A 19781-nucleotide genomic window follows, 5' to 3' on the forward strand; every position below is an offset into this window, starting at 1 on the left:
TATTAGAGAGTCGATAATATTGCTCTTATCACGATCAATTGAAAGAATCATTACTCCTTATTTAATGTCATTTAAAGGTTGCTTCTTGTTGTTAACGTTAGAACTAACAACGACTGAAATACAAAAAATCATCTGTCGAAGATATCGAGACAAAGGATGCACGACAGGATACGCAAGAAAGGATTTAAAAATGGAGAAATCAAAAGATTTAGGGACATCTCGGTAAAATGAATTTTCTCACGCAAAATTGAAGAGATTCGGTGTGAAGCCAGCATTAACTACCTATATTTGCGATAGGTTGATACTGGCAAGCTTCCAAGGGATGCTTGCTAGCACGTTGGGATTCTTAGAAACAGGCTGCTTCCCCTTCTTCTTCCTCTCTGTGTCTCGCTCTTTCCCCGTCTTTTGCCGCGAGTATATTCGCAGGTCGTTGCACGATCATCGGGTTTTCTAGGTTAATCACCGAACTTTTCGACGTACACGCAGACGTAGCTCGTATTTACGAGCTTCTAATAGATCTTCGATACGATTCACGATCGATAAGATCTCGCCACGTCACGCGAATTTTGCTGGTAGTCGATAAGCGACAGACATCCATTTCGCGATATGATGAGCTGCCAGGTAAGAAAAAGAGAATTCCTAAATTAATAATATTGTCTGCAAACGATTAAAAATTCGAGCGACGACATAACTGATTTTTCCCAGTTAACAGATAAAATTTTTAAGTTTCATGAAATTCATAGTAGTTCAAACCTCTTGACCGATAGTATGTATATATTCGTTTGTACTCGTGTGTGAGAGATCGTCGATGCTCATCGATCAATTGTTAATATCGCTATTGTGAATGATTGTTGCGGACGTGTTCAGACACACGTATACATAACGACAGCGGAAAACTGTCGATTTCGACGATTGATTCGATGCTTCAGTGATCTAGTCATCCTTCCCACGGCCACGATTGATAAACTTAATGTCCTGTGTGTCGCATAAACAGTAATAAATTAACGAATCACGGTGCATCGTGCGCTATCGGCCTCCTCTGTTGTTATGGCCGGGAAATCGTTGTTTAAAGCGACGATGAGCCAACGCGAGAACGAGTTTCCAACGTTCCTTGATGAAATTCACTGCTGACGTAATATCGTACGCAACAAAGATATAATCCCGACGACATATGTATAATATATAGTACGTGTCACATCATCGTAGGCGTCGCGACCAGATTATTGGAACATTGTTGCTTTATTCGATTGCAACAGTGACGAGTTGCGCTAAACGGAAATTACACGTGTAATCGAAATTTTGTCACTTAAAGTTCTCGGAAAGAGATTAACGATTTTACGTTCATTCAGATATTACATATCTCTTTTCGACGAATGATGCAGTTAGGGAAACAATATTTTTTTTTGGAATTAATTATCACGAACTTGTGATAGATGTGATTCTTCGTTTATGGAATTTTCATATGATTTTTTTTAATATTAGAATCTTTTATTGCGTCGACGTTAAAAAAAATACATCGTTGTTAAAAAAAAAAAAAAAATAGGTTAAGAAATAAGAGCTTAGTATATTGTATACAGGCAATCGTAAAATCTTACTTAGATTTTAAAGCCATTTGATTTTAAAGTCATTGCAGTTTGTTTCGAATAAATTATTAGAACAGACTTCATACTATAATCGTATATTTGAAAATCGTTGTTCATGTGCTTGATGCCTTGCCTTATTTCAATTTTACGCTAAAGATTGTCTCAGCCCTCTGTTATAACGTCGTTTATCTGTCGGTTTGCCAAAACAAAGTGAGAGATCGAGATTAAGACAGAAGCTTGAGAAAAGCAGGCTTAAGAAATGACGATTCTATTTTAGATGCGGGTGTAACTGTGATTGCACGCGCGCTTTCTCGAAACGCGTAGGAAAGCAAATTTCAAGCGAAGTCGTCAATCGTCACGAAACAAAGGTGGTCCGTAGATCCGCGCGTAACTTCTAATATTGAGAACTTGACACATCGGGAAGTTAATGGCTCCAAGCCAAGAGGCCGTACTCTTCGAGAAACCTCCTCGTCTCCGCTGGACGACGACCCTGAATCGTCGCACAACCATATCACACATGTATTCCAGACATGACACACACAACTTAAACGAGTTCTTCGGGGAAAACGAGGAACTATTTTTTAGAAGCTTCCAGTTTTCAAACAAGCTTTAAATTTTACCAATGTAATCACAACAGTCGTGTCTGGTTACGATGTTAATTAAATATCAAAATGATTTATAAATATCGAATAGGAAATAAAAATTTTCTATGGCGAGACTTGAGATATTTTCACGAACCACTGTACCTACAAAACGTCCTTTAACGTTTTGACGATTCAATTCTCCATCAATTTCGTTGAAATCATCCGCGCGAATCTTTAAAAATTCGCTGGAATCGATACAACCACCTGAACCGTGACGCGTTTCCTGGATGATTAGTTTGGCTCTCGTTGCAAAGCTCTGACCAACGATTGGTGAGGAAATTCGTTTTTGTAAAGTCCAAAAAGGTTCGTCGTGATGGCAGTTGTTAAAGCTTGTAGAAACAACGAGATGGAAGAAAAAAGGCATGGGTTTCGAAGTATGTAATCGGTTCACTGCTGCGAACAAAGTCAATTGCACGAAACAACATTGCAACGACGAACCGATCGCTACACCGGTCACACTCTGTCGTGTTTTTTATGCACCGGTGGCCAGTTTCCTTGAATACTTCGAGTTTACCATATGATTGCTACAAAGTAACAGGAATGAAAGTTCTGGATTACAATCTAGAACCTAGAGGTTTTGTTGCTTGTTAGACGATTTGATGGACGGTGGTATAATAGTGGTGTGTATAGATGCGTTATACATGTTTGACGATGCAGATTCTTCCACTCGTTCTTAGCCCTTTTACCAGATCCAATTTCCTTTCTCTCTGCGAAACGATCTTTTTCCTATCGCAATAATAGAAACATATTTTTCCTGATGTTTTCGTAAAAGGAATATAATATCATGCCAGTGTTCGTATCTTTGTTATCAGGATACAGATTGTGGTATCGTAATGTCTTTCCAAGTGTATGTGCGCGAAAACAAAAATACTAAAAACAAGGGCAACGATAATCAGTGAAGTCGAGGTTGAAATAAGTAATTTGTTAGGAATCATACATCAATTACAGTGATTACGACGTGACGTTCAGCAAACTTTCCTTGTCGAAACGAGCGACGATTAGGAGAATATAACGTTAGCATAGTGGGGAGAAATGTCGCGGAAAACTTACGAAGCAGTTCGTGGAAAAATGTCTCGGAACTAAAGTTAAGCCGTAGACAGCTAGTTAATGGATAATCCGTTTGTTCACTGATACAACAAACGAGCTTCAATTTCGTCCTTATATCCCAAGATTGAATACAGCAAGTACTGATAGTTTAATCTTATTGCTACTTTATGGTTAACAATAAAGGTTAAGAATTATTGTTTCAACGAACGAAACTTCCAACGGTGTAATTTACAAGAAGAAACGAAGAGGAAAAGATCGATTATTCGCTGCGTTTATCGTGGACCAAGATTTTTTGGTCGACGGATTTTCCACTCCGTGGGTCTGGCGTTGGCAATTTTCTCGATAGTATCTGTTCGATCAAATTAATTTCGCCTCTTTGATCGGCTGCCACAGGTAAACGATATTATTATGTCGTTACTAGGTGGTTGGTTAATATTCGTTTGGTTAACCCTTTACACTTCATTGGCATTGTTATAGCGGCATTGATAATGCAAAGAACTAAATTTCGTACTATTTTTGTTGATATAAAATGTAAAAGAAAGAAGAGAGGCATTGTACAGTTATTGAATCGACGAACATTTATAACTCTGAGTACAAAAAGTTCTCTGTGTGCGAAGTTGTTGACTGGTTGATTTTTATTTTTTATTTTTCAAGGAAGAAACTACAATACAAGAGTGATGGAACTCGGTAGGCGGTTAATTATCTCGACATAAATCGCCCAATCCTTATAAAGAATCTTTTGTTTGCTAAGAAAACAGGTATACGGACGCATCTGTCACGATCCTCGACTCGCTTTTTCGTTATCGGCGCGCGTAGAGAAAGATAAAGTTCTGCAAGCTGTGCGTTAATATTTTGCCACGATTGCGCCGCAATTAGTTTCATCGTCTCTTTAACTGCTAACTACATCGTAAAGCGAAATAATAGTCCATCTTAAGCAATTACACGCGTGGAAAAAATGTTCCTTATTTTTATTTCCTTTCTTTTTTTACTCGTCGGCGAGCGAGCGTTTGTTCGAGTCGAAGGGGTAAAATAATATTATCTTGCTTGGTTTATAATTATCCTCCGCGAAGTGACGTTTTTTTTCTGATATCTAGACCTTTCGATTTATATTCCAGCACCGATGAATGCATCGTGATAAATCATAATGCTATAAATATTAAGTCAGTCGACGTTGATTCAGCCATTAAAATTGTAACATCTTATTTTACCTGGAAAGATGACTAATGTTTGCCTATATGATTTCATACTATGAAAAATATTTTTAGTTGAAAAAAAGTTAATGAAAATTTTATAATTATCAAAATAAGATTATTATAGGGGTCGGTTTGAAAGAAGTTATATGTGTATTTAAAATACTGTAGGAAGTATCGCTTCCATCGCCTGGATAGCTCAGTCGGTAGAGCATCAGACTTTTAATCTGAGGGTCCAGGGTTCGAGTCCCTGTTCGGGCGAAAATTCTTTTATACTTTTGTACCATGAAGATATCGAGCCAAGTTCTAATACGACTCGAAGAACATGTTCTTTTCATAGCTACGGTTCTTCCAGAGCGCCCGGATAGCTCAGTCGGTAGAGCATCAGACTTTTAATCTGAGGGTCCAGGGTTCGAGTCCCTGTTCGGGCGACTTTTTTTTTCACTCAAATATTCATTTAATAACGTCTCGAATCAATGAAATAACGTAATATAATCGTTTATTATAGTTTATGTAATTAATTAAACATGGGTTTCATCGAGCGTATCAAAATAATAATCACTGTTTGCTGATAGTGTAACGCTAATAGTGCGAGTATTTCCGTGGCGTTCCTCTCTCGTATTTGCTACCATAGAATGGAACATGTTTGCACACTGCTTTCCAATCGCATATCCAACATGTAAATATTATAGTGGCCGCCGTGTAATTCAATACCGATATTTTCCTGCAAGAGGGGAAAAAATGTGAAGAATCGAGGTCATTGAAAACACGTTTGCTTTATTCTTAGGAAACGCTATAATTTACCATACTTTAGCCTGCTCCCAAATAACCGTCCAGTTGGTAAGGGTTGATGGAGTTGGAAAAAAATAACGTGGCATTTTTACATCGACACAATGGACATTAACATAACACGAAATAAGTGGTCGTCCGTAAATACGATCTTCAGCTTCTTCGCGCAACGTTCACTCTGTTTATATACTTGAATAAAATGTCTCAGTCAAATTCGATGGACGTTAACTCGAGAATAGTTCGAATTACAAGTTTTTGCAAAATAACATATTTATGTCCGACGATTTTTTCACGGACTGTCGTTGGATCACGTTGAATCGTGGTTATCTAATCTGACGCGAGGGAAGGCAGATCTTTTTTTATGGTGTCGAATAATAAAGAAAACGACGAAACGGTGAAACGGTATGCTTTTTTACTGTGGCGAATATAAAACGATGGTGCCGGAATACGATCTGTATAGTATAAATGCAAATGACAGACACACGTGTGTTCGTATACGTTTCCACGGTGATGTTCGTCGCCTACGATGTTTTATTTTTCAAATTGCATATACGACCGATAGCATATAACCGATCGCGAACTGAACGCATCCGTGTACATGTACGTGATTGGACAGAAGGACAAACTGTTTCAAGGCGAAAATGGTCGTGTTCGCTCTTATCTAGTTCGAAATGCGAACGAAGCTGAAAAACAAGAGAAATTGTGCAAGAATCGTGTCTGTCTCTTCTCCGCCCTCCCGTATCTAGTGGAAAAGTTGATTACACGGGAACACGTAAATCGTCGAAAAATTTCATCAGAATGTTTATTATAATATCGTCTACATGGCCACGGTTTTGGGCTCTAACTGCCGTGTATTTGTGCAGATAGCAGATGTCACGATAAATTGTACACAATGAGATCGCGAGTCTCGATGATACTTCTCGTGAATGCGTTATCGTCCGAGTCTATTTTTATCGATTCCTTTCTGTCATTTCTATCGTTTCGTCATCGTTAAAAATACAGCTAGACAAGAAATAATTACCGTTAATTCAATGTCTTATCTCTGGCTTGTCTCGATCGTGACTTTCCCTTTGCGATCTATTTACGTTGCATATAGCATTTCAGCGTGTGCATCGTACCAGATGTACATAAAAAAAAAAAGTTATTTACAATTGAAGACTGGTGCTATTATCGAAAAATAAACTGGGAACTAGCACCACTATGAATAAATACTGGAGCTTTCGTAGAATGCATTTATTTGTTCTTCCACGAATTTAATGGCCGTGCTCTATATTTGTACGGATAGTTTCAGTTTATTATTCCGTCAGCTGGTTATTTTTTTCCTAGGCGTTCTTTAACGATGTCGTATCCCCGCGAGTTCTTTTGTCTCTGGCATCGAGTCACTATGCACTGTACACATACCATGGGTGTTGATGGTGCTCCCACGTTTTTCCACCCTTCTCTCTGGTTCCCTATACTTCCACCGAAAGAAAGCTCCGCGCGCACATGTCTCTCCTCGACCCTCGTAAATTTCGTTTCTGTGAACGCGTTCTTTTACACGATACGACTCCCCGACGATGTGCATCGCGCGTGTTACCACGTGGCATTACGTCAAACGAAGAGTTTGTTTTTCATTTTACCTCGTCCAACTATATATTTACGCTTTTCACCGGGATCTTCTGGCTTACGAGAAACAAAGCTCTCTTCTCTTGAAATACCAGATCCTGCTCACAATTTTCTTTTCGCCTGTAGCTTTGCCGGTGAAAGTTTTGTCTTCGTTGCGAGTCAAAATAGATCTTGAACTGTTACGCGTCTCGCATGTTTTGTGGAACTCTCATTATCTAAGAGTTTCTCTGTTAAATATAAAGAGAGAGATAATGCATTTAGTTAGCATTAATGCGCTGATTACGATGGCAATATTTTTCAACGAATACAATGTAGAAGGGAAACTAAATGACACTGATCGTAAGTCGTAAATAGTATCTGCGTCACGATCAGAAAAAGTATACTCCAATACATAGTACGTATCTAATACATGCAACACTGTAGAGTGTGCTACCGTTCTATCAGACCAGGATGAGTATCTTTATTTCATTTTTCTTTGAAGTTTCACCCCTGGCATTTAAAAGTTAAACAAAATTTACGACTTTCTTTAAACCTACATCCTGTTACTCCCCTGCTGTGTTGCGCAAACAGACGAAAAGTCTACGAGTCACATTGCACTATCCTTTAAGTCCATCCACTAATCACATAGAATACCGATTCTTTTCGCTGTTATCATATTGATTTTTCTTTCATGCAATAGGAATTCGCGTTCAAATAACCGAAATAAAGTTCCTTCCTATAAATAGAATTCCGTAAATTTCCAACATTCGTCTGTTCCACTGATGAAACCCGCAACGTATTCAGTGCTTTCAGAGAAAAGATGCTCGAGGCTCGCGTATTTTTCCGTGTTTCTCGCGAAAGTTCCTCGTCAGACATCGCGATGAACCGTACAGGTGCGAGGATTATGATGCAATCCTATTCAAAGGTACGCTGGCAATCGTGTCCTTGGCAAAGACCCGCGAAACGCTTCAAGGCATTATCCTTGAAACTGCACGTTTATGATCGATCAGAGGCAGCCGCCTGTCATTATTGTTCCTCGTTGCCTGACAAGTATTATCGATTACTCAGCTCAGCCACTTCTCTATTCGTCTCACAGCCGTGGCAACGTGACGATCTCGCTTTTTTTTTCCGGTATCGCGAATCACCGGATGCAACTATTCGCCTCTCTTGCTCCGCTACTTTTGTCCACTTTGTCTTAGACGATTAAGGCTCAGGTCGCCTCTGTCATCGTAAATCGCTTGAGTTAAGTACATTTTTTTTGGGCAGATTCGTATTTTATTTATTCATGAAACCTAGGAAATCCCGTTATCAAGAGAGAACGCTGATACGTGTAAATTGATTCGTAGAAAAACCAGAGGACTTTTACTAATCGTATTCGTGGAATTACTTTGAACAGACTCGGTAGCTATTAACGTTAAACAGCTGGAGCTAATTAGCATTGAAAATATTAGAATATCTGGTTTTTTTGTGCTTCTCTTACGTAAAATATATCTCTGTTGAAGCTTAAAAATAATGGCCAGAGGATAACCTATTATTACTATACTCGTTATTATTTTGAACGAAAAATGAAAAAAATAACGATTTTCCTTTAGAAGCGATAAAGTTGCAAATATGCTTGTTAGTAAAATAACGGTTGGTTAAGACAATGATTAAAAATTAAAACAATTCAACGGGCCTTCCATGCGTAATATTTCCATAAAGTAATACAAGTAAGAAGATCGTATACATTTAAAGATTCATAGAGTGTTTGAGAAAAAGCAAATGCAATTAAACGAGTAATTATCAACGGGCGAATGCACGTCATAAAACGGAAGCGATCGCGGCATTCAAATGCAAAAATCATATCGGCCGGACGATCGGTATTCAACCGGCGGCCTGTTTATTTGACCAGGGGCATTTAAATGCATCCGAGTACTTCCGAGAAGACACTCCCGGCGATTGAATCTATTCAAGAGCTTACAGCATGCTTTCGTCGATCCTTTAAAGCTCGGTTCACACCGAGTTGTCCAACCTATTTGGAATACTCTAGACCACAATCCAAACTCTAGGTAAACGTGATTGCGGTCACGTACACATTTCCAATGTTCTTAGAACTGGGATTCTCGATTCTTTTTCATTGTGACTTTTGGATACATGTGATCGTGAAATGGAATATCGCACACGAACGGTATTTTGTAATTTAGATGCTTTTAATTTAAAAATCAAGTACACTTTTGCACACCATAGGCAAATTAGCTCGTTTACATTCGAACCTGATCTTTTTTTTTATTATTACGTAAAAATGCTGGGATATTTCTGTGCGGAATAATATAAATAATGCTACGTTATACAGATACTTGAAATTCAAATAACAATTTTTGCATCGTAAATGTCACTGTTTTTTTTTCTATGTAACTTTGGTTATGTCACAGACGCTTCTAGTAAAAATTTATCGAGACGCATAAATAATAAGTACTGTTCGATGGGCACCGTCATGTGTAGCGTGTATTCAGTTCCCTCCGGTCCGTGACGAAGGTCGTACTCCGATTTACGTTTCCGTTCGCTCGTAAAACGACTTCCGGCGACACCTGTGCTCCTCCGATTCAAAGTTATGACCCGTGGCGATCCAGAGTTGCGCGTAAACCGTTAACATCGTGTACATCTATCCGCGTTGCAGTGTCTGTATCATGTTCGTACCGTGTTTTACTCGATGCAGCCAGGAACCCTGTGTTAATAGACGCGTTAAAAAAACATTTCCCTTTATGACTGTTATGAACGAGGAACATCGTTACGATTATCGGAACCTTGCAATTTTATCGCAACGTCAGAGCTATCTCGCGAATACATGAATCACGATGGCCCCGGAACTCGGCGTGGAAAGTTTGCGCCACGTTTGTCTCTCTAATCTTTGGCGTGACTCCAATTAACGTTCGTCACGTATTACATTCGATTTGATGGATTCTAAATAATATTTTTTTAGGCTCAGGCTAGTCCCAAGTGCGTCGAACGGTAGCTTGAAAGTTAAACGAAGTCGGGAGATAAGAAATTTATCGAGATAAGCGTTAGAAAGTTAGTCGATGAATGGGGAAATAGTCTCCTCTCAGGAATCGATGTTGGGGAAATTCAATTTAGAGAAAATTTTAATTATGTAAATAAATATGTACGAAATTTTCACGGTAAGATTCTTATCAGAATGTGAAAGGCAAAGGTATAAAACATATTCAAGGTAAGTTTCTTATTGGAATATTTTGAAGATAAGAAATTTCTATTACCTCGCACTGCTCGTAAACGTATAATTTTCAGAAATGTATACATACGGTTTAGTTATATTACCGCTATTATCCTTTCATTGAAATAGGTTTCTGAAACGACATTACTTCCGAGGTATGACCTAACGCGTTTAACTGGCAAGCAGAAAAGAGCAGGCTACGGTAGTCAGTCGTGGAGCAACGTAAACAGGAAGGGAATTAGAACGAGTCGTATATACAGGCGGTCCATTGCAAACAATGAACGGTCTGTTCGAGTACACCTTGCCCCTCTACACTGGCTTTTTCCCCGCGTAACTGCCGGGGTTCTTCCCAACTCGTGTGTCTGCATTTCTCTCGTGGTTCGACCAAATTTAGAATCGAGCCGTGTCTTGGCGTTCCGTTCCAACTAAGCTGTCTCTACTTACTTTTCCCACGTACCGTCTTCTTTTATTCCAGCTTTTTCCCTTTCGTTATATTTCATGCTGCCACGAGCACGAATTTCTTGACGTATCATTGATTTTTGCTCGATATCGACGGATTTATTTCCGGAAGTATATGCAAGACTGATCGTTGCAATCGTTTGCATTTCACCTCTTTTGTCAGAAATTTCTCGCACGATATTTCGGCTTCTGTCGTATTCGACGCGTCTGACGTCATTGTTCGTACGATTCCTCCGAGGAATATGAATAATCCATAGAGCTGTCAAATGAAATTTCGTGGCTGATATCGCGAAGGGTACGATTTCGCGAGTGCAACTGCTCAAGGACGCGCGATATACTCGCTCGATAAGAACGAGATAAAGCTTATTACTGAATTTTAATTTCCAGATACCTATTGAACCGAAGGCGTATTCGAACTATTCCAAGATGACGCAGTTTTCCATTTATTTGGCATACAAATTAAATCGCATTGACGATATTATTGCAGTATGATCATAATACGTTATATCATAAACGTTACTTTATACGAACATTGCGTCAGACATAAAAATATAAAATTATCTATCATGCAATAGTTCTTTTACAAATACGATAAACGTGTTTACATTGGTTCAATAATTTACCAACGTTCTTTATAAATACAGAAGACCAATAAAACGAAGGAAATCTGAATCATAAAAAAGGAAGAAAGGAAAAGTCCTTGCTTTTTTATTTTCCTCGAAATTGTCTAGCTTTTCTGAGTAGCCGCATAGAATACGGTTCTTTGTGGATCGCATAAAAGGGACAGTTTCCTTCAAAGAAACTACTGTGGGATACTCGGGAATAAACACGTGTTCCACAAAAGGACTTGGAATATTTGTGAGTTGAACTGTGATGGACGACCCTCCTCTCTGCGGGGCAACTGGCCGTCGCGTCGCAGTCGGTGTACACGTCGATTCACGCTCAAACGTGTTCGTACGTGTTCGTGAATGTTCGTGAACGCGAGTCAAGTACCGAGCAGCAATCTCGGGCTGGCATTGCTTGCGGGAATAGCGAGGTGAGCGGAGCAGACTGCTTGGTGCCAGCAGTCATACGTATCCCTCTCTTTCGCCTTCTATCTCGCTTGCTCGTTCGGTTCTTCTTCTTTTTCTTTTGCACTATACCTCATCTTCCCTCTTCCTTCTTCCCTCTTTCGTCTTCCCTCTTTCGTCTTCCCGTTTCTTCCAACCCGTTTCTCCTCGTGTTCTTCTTCTCTCTTCGACGTTCATGCCCGGTGTCTCTCCATCTCTTTGTACCGTTTTTCCCTCGTCGCCGTTCCTTTTTTTCTTTGTTACATCTATTTCCTTCTTCTCTGGTCGCTTGTGAGCTCGGAGGTCAAACTAAGGCAGCCAAACTCGCGCTTTTACGTAATCTTATCTGTTGGTGTATAATTGCGGCAATCGTTGCACTCGCCGCGTGCGCCAAGGGCGTTCGAGCACGTCTAACTTCTGTAGGGATGTTAATACGTGTGCAAGGGTAGCCTTCGCTCTCTCGTGTATTCGAGGGTGGAAAGAAAATTTCTTTGATACTATCAGCGGAGAATTCTATCTTTGTCCCGTTGAACGTTTGGGAAGCAACGCGTGTAGGCGCTCTTCTCCGTATTTTCTTTATTCCTGTTGAGTGTCTTTAAATCGCTGCAAATACAAATTTCCTTCTCGTTTCGAATACAACTTGTACGTATCCCGTATTTGAATCTACTATTTTCCTATTTGCTGATGTCAGTCAAACTAATTGACCGAGTGTCGTTCGCGCAATCGTGGAGATGAAGAACATGGATTTTCATTAGTAGTCGTTATTGGTTATAATGGCCACTATAGTTTTCCTATATCGACATTGAACATTGCGACTATGTACGTGCCGCAAAAGTTTGCAATCTACATATCAAAGCAGCGTTGAATCAACGTTGGTACATGTATACACGTGTTAGTCTGCATTACGTAAATTTCCTGTGGAACTTTTCCACGGTATGTTGCCGGGTCGACGAATGCCACCCGTTCTGTATGGCCGATCATTTCTACTCGAACGTGGACGTTCATTCGTCAAGAGTATTCGATTCCAGTATGTTGTGGAACTTTTGGCAGAATTTTGAGCAGAATAAGAGGCAAAGTGTAAAAGAATACTTTTCCATCAGATACAATTGACATTAAAGAAGACGCGCGTGACGCGAAAATCAGTTCCAAGAATTGGTAAGAATCGCGATGGCCAGATATCGAGGCGAAATCTCGGTCAGTTAACGTGGCGATGCGGTGGCTGGTAACTCGGCAGCGGAAGTTGGAAGAAGCCCTCGCGGGGGAGATTCGGTAGTCTCGCGCCTGGTAACAGAACGAAAGACAGAACTGGGAGCTAATTTTGCAGCGGCGTGCATACACACCGGCAGAGATACCGGGCCCGACCTAAATGCATGTGCATACATCTGCAGTTGCATGTGCAACGTGTACACAATGCGGCACATGGTTGTGCATAGCATGAATACGGGAGTAGCCGGGTTGGCAGGACGATCTTGATGCCACGCGGATCGCATGAGTGCCAATAAACGTACACCCTTCCTATATGTCATCCTGATGATTTACGAGCCGATAGTTTCACTTATCGCTCGGCCAGTTTCACGCGTTTGCCACACTTCCGTTCATTATCTCTTGTCTCTCGCTTTTTGTCAGATATATCTCGATAACGGTTCCGCGAATTCAATCACTTCGGCCTGTCTGGCGATATTTTCTTACCTATTTATTATTTTCACTTTTCTGTTGCACATTAACGTTTGTTCATTTTCCACGTGAAAGTCGTGCTTGGAAGTAGTTGATCGCTGTAATGTCAATGGTAGATGCTTGTGACAAGTACCAAAAAATGCTATTTTCAGGAACGTGGAAAAACGTGGAGGATCGTTGGAATGGATGATCTCGTGGATGGAATATTTGTTTCGTTAATTTAGTCGTCCGAATTGTTTTGTTTTTCCGTTTTACTGCTCAAACATGGTCAGCGTTTAACCGTCAAGGTGAATCGCAATTTCTAGATATTCCAGGATTTTAACCAGAAGCTAAATAAATACAAAAATTTCTGTTTCCTCATTCTTGCAAATTTTTCGCTATCTTTCTTCTGGTTCTCCTCGCTCACGTGCCTTTCTGTTCGTTGCCATGCCGCTTCCGGTGAAAGAACGTCGGTCCTTTGTATTCAATCGAGTTATGCAGTTCGGTGACATATTACCGTATGGAAATTCCCGTCTTCGGTGCCTCGATCGTCGCAGAAGAATTCATTTTTCGTTCGTCGACCTGGATGAATATTTTTACGAACGACGGCCGCGACCGTGTCGACGTTACAGGTGTGTCTGAATTGCATTTCGCGATGCAACGCAGGCATAATGGCCTCTCATTGTCCCTTCACGTCTTTTCTTTTTTCTTTTTTTTGCTTTCTTGTTTCTCTTTTGATTTCGGAACTCGTGCTCTCTGTTCTTCCGGATTCGCCTAAATATATAGTATAAATATTAATGTTGGTTCAGACACGGCCGGTAGTTTGAGTCAAGTAGCAAGCAAAGCCAAATATACACTGTGCACTGGAGGTTCGCTGCGGATTAAACGAGGATGAAAACGAACGTTTGTCGATGAATTAACAGTGTCAATTCGGCTTTACTTGCTAACTTGTCTAAACTACGTATCTGAAGCAGACTATAGATTCAAAGGAAATGTAAGAAAAAGGATGACAAAGTGTTTAACTTAAGAAGACCGCGGATAAAGATACTATGGTACAATTACAATATATTATATCGTCTCATACTTAATTCATGTATGTGAAACAATGTACTTGTGCCATTTTCCCACTGCGCTCTTTATATAATTAATTTATTCAAGCGCCAATCCGCTTTATTAAGCGATCTGATTATGTCCAAAATGTGTTACGGTTATAAAAGTTGATAGGACGTTTACGTAAAGTCCATGTCTGTCGTCGTCCGGTTGAGTAACGATCGACGAGATGCACGGAAGCTTGACAACCGAACGACAAACAACAGATGGCAGTGAGCAAGTGTTTTTGATACATTCTTTGTAGAATTTTTAGTCGACGGTGTAAGTACCAGCACCGGTGGTTCTTTAAAAGCTTTTTTCTTTATTATTTAGTTTGTGCTTTACAATTTGTCCAGCTGGACATTTGGTAAATTTTTTTAACTTAATTGCTAAATAACACGTGGATGGCTACCCCCAGCGAGATACCATCTTCGAGTTTGACTATTTTATTTCTTTAGTGAGATCAGTGGGGTGTTCTCTTTTTAGTCTTCTTTCTATGAGGGTTTTGCTCGCTTCAGCAACCAGCTGGTGTGGATGTGTTGCCGTTCTTCCCTTGCATTTTCTTTTCTTTTTTTTTTTTTTATTTGGTAGAATTTTACAATCAATTCTCATTGAGAATTACAAGTAAAATCTATCATCGCACTTGACGTAATATCTCTTTTTATTCACCATATACGTAAATAAAAATGGTAGTCATCGGTCATTTAAAAAGAGAGAATGAGAAAAATCATATGTAGAGAATGCTGTATAACAATTTATTTTCATTTATCAATCGCGAGAATATTAATTACTCGCCTGATTCTCCGAGCGAAAGAAGACTTATATCCTTCTCTTTTATTTTTACAACACGCAACGTTTATAAAAGAATGGACAGAAAGAAAAACGAACGAGGAGAGCCTGATTTCGAATTAAGTCATCGCGGATCGCCTTTGTACCGGGTTACGAGTAACCTTGCCGATGTTATCGACAATTCATGACTAATTAAACGGGAACGCGCGGAAAAAACATATTTCTCTTCGTGCCAGTGGAAAAGTTTCGAATCAGGTAATCGAATTGTGAATGGCGCCACTATTTTCGTATCGTACTTCGTTTAAATAATTCATCGTCTTGGAATTGCCTTGTTTACCGAATCTCCCTACTTCTCGACACGGTTTCGCTCCTTTTGTTATTTCTCTCTTTCTCTCTTTTTACGCTCTCAACGTTTTAGATGAATATTCGTGGAATAACGAGCCCGTGTTCGTATTCCGTTGACAAATATTATTTACAATTCCAATATAGTGGGAATAAAACGCGATTACGTAAGAATCTGTAATTTATTTTCAATAAAATTTACTTTCAATAAGTCGTTATATCCTCTGCGTGTATTCATATCCTATCAATCGTAAAAGATATTTCTATTTGAGATGGAATATCCGACCAATTTTTAAATGTCATAGAACGAAAATTACATTAAAGAAGATCGATAACGATTTAAACGAGGCAAGCAAGATTTGTCGATCGAAAGATGATTGGTTCGCATGGCATGCACGTGCGCAGCTTTTGCTTTTAATTAACGGATCATCTAATGAAAAAGCAGCCGTCGAATGAATATAATACCTCGGTGTTACGGTGCATGGCTTAATTGTATGCGACCGCTTAAAAATAATCGAATTATATGAACAGAAGTCCGGGGCGTAACGAGGGCAATATAATATTTGCATTAATCGAGGCAGCTCGCTTCGGTAGAGAACACGTGCTCAGCTAAACGTCCCGTGAAGGCGTGAACGATGTTATTCCACCAGGGAATCGAATCGAAGCACGTTATCATTATTCCGTTTCGGTTTGTTTAATAGAAACTTTGGTACGACGATAGATTTCTATTTACAATTCCATTTTGTTTATAAAATATTTTTAAGTGACCAGATATTCAATGTTTTTTCACATACTTACGATTTCTTAATCAAAAGTTTTATTAATCTCGTTTCATTTTTCATTAACTCGAAATCTACTAGCATGTTGAGGACGAAGAGGATGTTAAAAACTAAAAAAATACAACCTCTACTACTGGCTGTGATTACGTAATTAGTGTTCATGCTACCGATCTTTTGATGACTCCGCTCTCTTTAGCTCTCTTTCTCTCTCCCTCTCACTCATCCGCCGTTAATCACGCGTTCTTCCCACTATCCGCATTGGACGCTCATTTGCGAAATACTAACAATGTATTTCAATGGCTAAGAAATGTCAATATTCCAATTAAAACAATGACTCGAATACCTTGCACTGTCTACGCTAACTATTGTGCAACGCATGCAAGGGGTTTCGCCAAGAAAACGAAACGTTCAACCACCGTTGCACCATGTCGATCGAGACGCGATAAAATAAATGAATCATTTACGATTCATTTCGTTATCTTGCATTTCATATCATCGATATACAGCTAAAAAATTTCACCAAATGTCCAAATTGGACAAATTGTGAATGTAAATTATTAAATAAAAAAAAAAAAGACATCAATATCCGAAATTTCCACACAATTCACTGCATTCTTCTCGAACATCGTTCACAATCGTCGTTCCATTTGTCTGCAAATGATTGCACAATTTGTGAGTAAGGATATTCTCTATCTTTTAAAGAAAATATAAAATCTGTACAGTTCCAACTTCGTATTTTGTCCATCGTCGTTCAGTATTTCGAAAGTTCTGAACGAAACTCGTGGCTACCTGTATTTTTGGTCTCGGTTCAACGGTGCAGAGGGGCGTTTACGTGTAGTTGGGTCCCTTCTGAACGAAGCGTCTATAGTTCGGTGTTCTGAGCACAAAAGATTAGTGGAATTTTCCAAGACGGTTTTACCAAGAGTAGAAATGAAGTTGGATAGGCGGTCCGAATAGACGAACACGTTTACTCTCGACCACGTCCCTCTACAACACGTAATGGCTGAAAGAAAAATACTTACCATATTTTAGAGTTCTTAAATTATAATATTTTACCAAATGTCCTAATGGACAAATTGTAAAATGCAGACAAACAATAAATAAAAAAAAAAAAAATATATATTTTAGAGTCGTTCCTCGCCAAAATTTCATTGCTCTATTTCTTTGTTTCCCTGTTAATGTATTTACATACTTAGACTAATGTTTTCTTTCTTTTCATCGGTACTTTCAAATTTTACGAAATGCTATAATATTTTACCAAATGTCCTACTGGACAAATTGTAAAATTTAAAAAAATAATAATAAAAAAAAAAAAATTACGAAAAATGCACCGTTAATATTATTGTCTGTTTCTTTGATCGCTGTTAGGAAAACTTTGGAAGAATTTTTCCTCTCCTCGGTATTGTTTCAATCGTCGAAACATTTACTTAGAAAAAGAAAGAAGAAAGACTTTCTCTTCTTCTCTTTTTCTATATGATCACGATTAAACGTTTTTGGTTTTAATTGAGTATCCACTTTCTTCGGCTGTCTCTTCTCAGTGACACACTTTTGTTCTCGCGAGACGACGGATTTTCAACGACGATGATTCCGTTCGCTCGTTTATTCGACGTCTAATTTGCATGAATTTTCATGAAGCATGTCCTGAATGTATTATAGAAGCAGGAACGTTATGGTGTTCTTAAATCAGCCGTAACTGTTTCAAGAAGGGTCAACAAATGGGGGCAAGTATAACTGAAAGGAAACCCTCGGAACAGCTTCTTTCCATTACCAGGCCTCCCTTTTCACGGTATGGCTCGCTTAAAAGAAATCTTAACGATAATTCGGCCCAGAAAATGGCGCCAATGGAAAGTTTCACTTCGTCATTTCACCCTGTAATTTCGTCCGACGAAGCGGACGCGTACTAATGTTGCGCAACGAGGTTAAATAATTTCCAGATTATTTTAGTCTGAACTATGGTAACCTTTCGAAAGTGTAACTATTTCAAAACAGCTCGTAACGAAAGAAGAATGAACCTAATTTCGAACATCTTCGAAGTAAAAAAGACAGATGAAAAAAGCTTTCATCAATCACGCCTGTCCGAAAGAGACAACGAATTTTTCTACGTATGCTGATAGGAACGCGAAGGCTGTGTAACGAAGTTCCCTGTCGAGGAGACGTCGCGTAGATTCGATCGCTGCGTATTAATCATCGTTTACAAGCTTGGTAGGTTGCAGAGATGGGGAAACCAAAACTACTTGCTCTTTCGTCGTCAACCGACACGTGGATACAATTGCCTGGTAATTTTATTGCATTCTTCGGTTAGTTGGTAAGGCTACTGTATGCAAGACCGGTTTTGCAAAGTGACTTTAACGCCTCGCTTATAATCTCGGATCACGGCTACTGGATCGAGCTTCACAGAGAGTCTCTTTGTTCCATGTAAACGCCGACCACAGTGTGGCAGCCACTGCTACATATGTATGACTGAATTTAGTCTCCAATTTAATTAGCAAATATAGGTTCTCATTTGCGCGTGAATCGATCGAGTTTAATGGCTTCTCTCTCTCTCTCTCTCTCTCTCTCCTCCTCCTCCTCTTCTTATTGTTTATGTTTTAGCTGGTCGTCAAAGTAAATCGCGAAGGTGGCACCAAATTTCGCTCTTCGTAACTTTGTTAAATGTAACGGAGGGAGAACAACCATTGGTTACTCGTATTTCGTCCTCTGTATCTTTCGATACGTTTCTTTTTTTTTACTCGAGCGTGCGCGACTCGACGTGTCAATATGAAATTAAAAATACTTGATACCGAACGTACTTCGAAATTGGGCTAACGAGTGGAAACAAAAGCTACGCTCTTGCCTCGGGGATAAAACCAAATCGGTGTACGCGTATATGGTCAGTCACAAAGGACTATGCACGTCTATCGAATCTCCCGTGTTTGATTTATCAGAGAGAAGCAAGTAAGAGTAGACTTTGTCACGGAATCTGTTACATGCGCGTATCGATGCAAAAGGACTTGGGATTTGTGCAGCACATTAACATATTCCTCGAACGATGTGTTATTAGTTTTATTTCTCGCTGGACACGAAGATTCACGTGACTGATATCCATCTGACACAGTAAATCGGCCAGCGATCATGTGTGTCGAATGTGTTTTTCTCACGTAATGAAAAAAACTCGACGAGAATAATTGTTGCAACTATTATGCACGAGTCATTAATCACATCGTTGCTGTCAGAACGTTTATTTCTACGAGATAAGGTAGGTGACTGAGCTCCAAACGCTGCATAGGATTTGGGAAACGTATGCAAAGTACAACCGAGACACCCCTGTTGGGCAAGGGAAATGAATCCTCGAAGGGAAGAGATCTCGTGAAGATTCTCAAGAGGCAGAGAAGTCTCATCCCTCCGTCTTTGAAGAGAAACGGGCGAATATAGCTGTGAACGAAGAAAAAGCATGGACCGACCCGTGTAGAGAGTAATTTAAATTCGCTGGGACATATAGGCGCTCGAAGGGTTCCTGTAAAGGGTCATAAATTCTCAAAATAACCCTCATTTCTCGAAATATCCGACAAAATCTTCGATTCACAGCATTCGATAATG

At 39.5% G+C, this 19781-nt stretch overlaps 1 protein-coding gene, 1 long non-coding RNA gene and 2 other non-coding genes across 6 annotated transcripts in view; 3 read left to right on the forward strand and 1 right to left on the reverse strand.

Annotated features, from left to right (window-relative positions):
• Positions 1-19781, forward strand: part of LOC122566727 (sestrin-1) — a 148807-nt gene that overhangs the window by 80346 nt on the left and 48680 nt on the right. The gene's annotated exons all lie outside the window — the stretch shown is intronic.
• On the forward strand, positions 4653-4725 carry Trnak-uuu. The gene has a single exon. It is a non-coding gene; the product is annotated as a tRNA-Lys (tRNA).
• Trnak-uuu lies at positions 4823-4895 on the forward strand. Its single transcript has one exon. It is a non-coding gene; the product is annotated as a tRNA-Lys (tRNA).
• On the reverse strand, positions 5021-7028 carry LOC122566732. The gene is made up of 3 exons (XR_006316613.1): positions 6275-7028; positions 5269-5442; positions 5021-5188 (listed from the first exon to the last, which is right to left on the reverse strand). It is a non-coding gene; the product is annotated as an uncharacterized LOC122566732 (long non-coding RNA).

The sequence above is a fragment of the Bombus pyrosoma genome, linkage group LG4 (assembly GCF_014825855.1).
Source record: "Bombus pyrosoma isolate SC7728 linkage group LG4, ASM1482585v1, whole genome shotgun sequence".
Classification (NCBI taxonomy): domain Eukaryota; kingdom Metazoa; phylum Arthropoda; class Insecta; order Hymenoptera; family Apidae; genus Bombus; species Bombus pyrosoma.